We start from the raw sequence: 6000 nt of genomic DNA on the forward strand, positions 1-6000 counted from the left end.
TATTAAAAGCTTATCATATAAAATATGTGAAAGCATGTTGTTTTTTTCATATCATAAAGGAGAATATGGTATAGATAGCCTAAACAGTGCAAGTTAAATATTATCTTCTTTTAATTGTTTTTTTTGGGGGGGGGGTAGGGGTGGGGTTAGGGGGTAGAAAATGATTTTTCGTTGGTCTTCTATAAATAAAGAAAACAGAGTATTTAAATAATATTTAACAGTAAGCAACAGTAAAAGCTAAGTTCATATCACATGTAAGCTAATCAAGGTTATGATGGGGGGTCAGAGACTATGAAATTATATGGAAATATAATTAAATTGTTCCTATTAATCTCCATAAAAACTAAAATTTTAAAAAATCACAGAAACATTAGTTAAAGCTGCAACATAGTAGACTAAAATTGAAACAAATTTTTGATGATAGCAACATAACAATATAATAACAACAGTAGCAAATGTTTATTTCTCTCTTACTATAATATGGTGAGCACTGTTCTAAGCAGTATTTAACTTGTTTAATTTTCATAGCAATCTTAGAGGTGGTTATTATTATTTTCCTCATCTCTAAGATGAGGACCTTTGCCCAAGGTCACAGAGCCAGCTTAACTGTAAGGTGTTTTGAGAGGATCAGATTGTATTTGCGCAACAGTGTATGTAAAAATACTTTGTGTCAAACAGGTGTTAATTACCATTTTTATGACGGGGGGGAAAGTTTAAATGTCTAAAATAGATTTAATAATACAAGATGAAAAGGAATAATAAAATACTTCAGAATTCTGGAAGATCTTATTGTAAAAAGACAATGTGCATGATGAAATAACGGATCTAGGTAATGATCGTCAGTGGCAGCCAAGACCACAGGTGAAAACTGAGGGAGAACTTTATAATGGATGGATCAGGGTGACAACTCTTAAATCCACTGATAAATGTTACCAGCAAAAAAGAGACATAATGAGACATTATGTGCTTTGTGATGGATATACATAACCCCATTTATGATGAAAAATCAAACCAGAATCTGGTCAAGATTCTAGACCTAACTCTAGCCTACAGGAAATGCTGGGGACAGAGGTACACTAAACTGTGAAAGAAACCGTAAGGGTGGATTCAGCCATATCCCGAATGTGAGAACCATTATAGGACAAATGACTTGTTTCTTCAATAAGTAAATTCCAAGAAAAAAGTGGGCAAGAGAGAGAACTATATTTTTAAAAAATATTTAAGAGGTATGTCTAAACTGTAGCGTTTGGATCTTGATTTGAACAAACCAATTTTTTTTTAAATGGGGGAAATTTGATTACTAACTGGATTATTTGGTGATAAAAAGGAATTATTATTATTGAAATGAGATATAGTATTATGGGGGTTTCTTTTGGGCCTTATCTATTAGCAATACAAGTGGAAATATTTACAAATGAAACAATATGCTATTTATGTTTAGTTTCAAAAATGTAGTGTGGAGGCTTCCCTGGTGGCGCAGTGGTTGAGAGTCCGCCTGCCGATGCAGGGGACACGGGTTCGTGCCCCGGTCTGGGAAGATCCCACATGCCGCGGAGCGGCTGGGCCCGTGAGCCATGGCCGCTGAGCCTGCGCGTCCGGAGCCTTTGCTCCGCAATGGGAGAGGCCACAACAGTGAGAGGCCCGCGTACCGCAAAAAAATAAATAAATAAATGTAGTGTGGGACGGGAGTGAGGTATACAGATGAAATGACACTAGTCATGAGTCAATCATCACTAAGCCAGGTGATGTGTACATGGGGTTTAGTTATAATATTCACTCTATTTTGTATATGTGTCAATTTTTCTATAAAAGAAAAGGTTTAGGAAAAGAAAGGGAAACATGATGCACCGATTGAAAATAGTTTTTGAAGCTGGAAAGAATCTCATTATTCTTAAAGTGAAGATAATCCATCTAAATTTCACTCTGTGTGTGAAGAATACACTGCAAATGTGCCCTTTAAAAAGACAAAGACAAAACCCCTAGTGATTTGTTATTTTTTGTTTCTCTTTCTGGTTTAATTTAGGAATTAAGAACAAAAACAAAAACAAAACAACAACCAAAAAAAACACTACATAAATTATTCTGTTATTTAATAAGCATTCACTGAGCATAGCTAAGTGCCAGACTCTCCTTCTGTTGTACACATTTGTGGAATTTTAGTCACAGTGTAAAATCCAGCTGGGGATACAAAGACACCAAGCAATTAAAATCAGTACAGGACAACACTGTAACAAAGCTAGACACTTACCACCACCACGCCCACCCCAAGATTTATGCTTCCCTCCAAAGACTAGAGTAAGAGTAGAGCAGTTCCAGGGGTGCAGTCACCCAGTCAGAGGGTACATTTGCCAGCAAAGGTGCAGCCCTGTGATTAGTTTTCACCAGCAAAAGTACTGACATGTCCCTATTTGACTGAGGTGCCTAAGAAGCAGGTATGCCTTCTCCACTCTTTCTCCAACTTCCAATGCCTGGGCAACTCTGGGAGTTTTGTGTTAAAGATGGCAGAGCCTCCATCACCCTGAACCCCTCAAGAGCTGCAAAAAGCACAGCAGCCCCACCACCACCATCAGCAATACAAGAACACTTACACTATCTTCACTGAACAACAAGTGTACATCTATGATGTTAAGCCACTGAGACTTGGGGGTTTAGCTGTTATAAAGCTAGTACACACATCAATTGCTAAGTGGGATGTTGTAGTGTATATTTAGGGGTGAGAAATCACTGCAGTGGAGATAATTTAGAAAATTGGAGAAGGTGGAGCTTGAGCTGTATTTTGAACTATGAGCTGTATGTAAGTGGCTAAATGGAGAGAAGGGTGGGAGGTTTACCAGAGTAAGGAACCAACAGAGGAACCACAAAAGGAGTTCACATGCAGCAAGGTCACAGTGAGACCATCCTGACGGGCAGGTGCGGGTTAGAGAGAGTGGGAAACAAGGATGCAGAGGCAGGATGGGATTAGAGTATGGAGGTCCCTGAGAATTTAGGACGTGATTCAACTGCAACTACTAAAGTTTCTGAAGTAAAAGGATACCTGATGAAAGGTCTATATTAGGAAACTCACTGAGACAAAAGTACAAGACGGACCTAAGGGGAAAAGATCAGTCTGAGTGACAGTCCAGTTTAGATACAATTAGAGACCATATTGGCAAATGCAGTAGAAAGAAAAGAGTAAATATGACAACAGAGGAAAAATATGAAATCAAAAGATTATTCAATCAGGAGGTCTATGTCTAGTCCCAACTCCCCAAATTGTGAGTCCTATTGTTTGGGGCATATTTTTTAGTATCTGTGTGTTTTTTTCTTCCTCTGTAAAATGAGAGGATAGAACCAGATGACCCCAAAGTTCTTTCCATCTGTAAAATTCTATGGTTACGAAATCATGAAGAAAAAAATAAAACGATGTAAGTGATACATTCAGTAGGAGGAGACAGAGAAGTGAAGTGTTCCATTGCATGACTGAAACAGTTTATTTGAATTGGTCTCCTCTAGGAGGATGCTTGAAATGTTTTTAATCTTTTGTATTACAATCAGTGTAGTAACGCATGGTGCAAAAGGCCTTTAACGCTTCCAGATTGTCACTTGCATCTTGGTTTTAAGAACAAATCCTGAATACATTAACTTTGTCACAACAGTTACACTGGCTGCGGTATCAATTCCTCTCTTAGAGTTGAAGCCAACTCTAAAGTTTATTTACTGATTTCAAAGATTTAAAAAATGTGAAAAGTACTTTGGGAAAAAAAAATGATGTCTTCACAAACTTGCAACATCATTATCAACTTTATTACCATGAAATCACAGATAGCACTAGCTACTTTTTCCCCTAGGTAACTATGAATAAAGTAACATTAAAATATTGTTTAGTTTTCTTTTTTTTTTACAATTACTCTTAGATTTCTTTTACTTTGTATTACATTATAAATAGAAAAAAAAACCTAGATGAAACTATTTTTTTGAAAGAAAACTAAAAACGCTAATTTCCATTCTGAAAATAACCCCTGATGTTATAGAAGGACAAATAGGAAAAACAGTCCTTGACATTCAACAGTTTTCTGGAACTATGCCATTGCCTTCCTACAGCATTAAAGAAAGATACCACCTAGCAGGTATTTATTTTACAAACCTATAAGTGTCTTTGAACAAGATATGTAGACAATATTTGACACTGGTTCAATTATGCTACAGAATGGAGGTCAAGATGGATGAAATCAATGAAGACATGGGTTCACAGACATATATCTGACAAAGGACTGGTATCCAGGATATATAAAGAACTACAACTCCATAACAAAAACATAAACCACCTAATAAAAATAAGTGGACAAAGATTTAAACAGAAATTTCACAAATAAAAGCCTATGAATGGCCAAGAAGCATATGAAAAGTACTGAACATCATCAGTCATTAGGAAATGCCAGTGAGTACCTATATGAGATATCATTATATACCCACCAAAATGGCTAAAATTCAAAAGACTGACAACACAATGTTGGCAAGAATGTGGAACAACCAAAATCACACACTGCTGATAGAAGTGTAAAATGGCACAGTTATTTTAGAAACAAAACTGGTGGTAGTTTCTTATAATACTTGGTATACACCTACCCTGTGACCCACCAATTACATTTCTAAGTACTTACACAAGAGAAAGGAAAACACGTGTTCACAAAAACACTCATATACAAATGCTCATAGCAGCTTTAGTCAACATGGCCCAAATCTGGAAACCACTCAGCTCTTCATGAATAGGAGAATGGATAAACCAACTGTGGTATAGTCATATAACAGAATACCACTCAGAAGGAAAAAGGAACTAACTGTTGGTGCACACATGGATGAATCTTAATATTATGTTGAATGAAAGAAACCTTGCCCATAAAGCCTATTCTTTGATTCCATCTGCATGAAGTTCTAGAATAGGAAAAACTAATCTGTGGTGGAAAAAAATATTAGAACACTGGTTGCCTGGGGTGGGAGGAGAGTGGGTGAGGATTGGCTGAAAAGAGGCACAAGGAAACTTTCTGTAGTGATAGTAATATTCTCTGTCTTGATAGGGGTTTAGGTTACACAAGTGATATATTTGTCAAAATACAGCAAATGATAAGGTTAAGACGTGTATAGGTCATTATATGTACATATTACTTGAAAGAAAAAAGAACTGTAAACTAATATAAAACTCTAGTTAATGATATGCATGCTGAAGCCCTTACAGATGAAGTATACTGATACCTGCAACGTACTGCATCAAAAAATTAAGGTGGATTAATGGACGGATGAAGAAATGGATAAATACACAGTTATGTAATAAAGCATATATAATAAAATGTTCGTAGTAGAATATGTATGAGTGGGTATATGGATATTCACTATATAATTATTTCAACCTTTCAGTATGTTTGAAATTTATCAAAATAAAATGTTGGGTGGGGAAAGAAAAAAACAAGACTTCAATTCTATTTCTTATCAGGATGCTTGATCAAAAGATAATAACAGGGTTCAGAGTGGTCCAGCGTGCCCGCCTGGGTCCCTGCTCCCTGTCAGGCACCCGCTCTCCCTGACCCAGCGGCCAGCCTTCCCGCTGAGCTTCAAGGGCACTGCCTCTTGCCCAGGGTCGCGGCTCCATCCCAGAACCAGTGGGGCTGGAAAATGCAGCTAAGCCAGTGTGAGGACTCCAACTCACTGTCCTAGACTCAGGGAAGCCTGGGGCGTGCGTACAACGAGTATGGTCCAGCACCCATATATAGCTAGGTAAAAGAGAACATCCTGCCTTATATCTATCAACAGTCAGTTCCCAGAAGGCAGCTATGCCAAGAACAGCATTGAGAAAACTTAAATTGCTTTAAAAATGGAAGCCTCGGGGGGACCTTCAAGATAGCGGAGGAGTAAGACGTGGAGATCACCTTCCTCCCCACAAATGCATCAGAAATACATCTACATGTGGAGCAACTCCTACAGAACACCTACTGAACGCTGGCAGAAGACCTCAGACTTCTCAAAAAG

Source organism: Monodon monoceros, unplaced genomic scaffold (assembly GCF_005190385.1).
Source record: "Monodon monoceros isolate NGI ecotype Baffin Bay Population unplaced genomic scaffold, NGI_Narwhal_1 Super_Scaffold_2, whole genome shotgun sequence".
In the NCBI taxonomy this organism is placed as follows: domain Eukaryota; kingdom Metazoa; phylum Chordata; class Mammalia; order Artiodactyla; family Monodontidae; genus Monodon; species Monodon monoceros.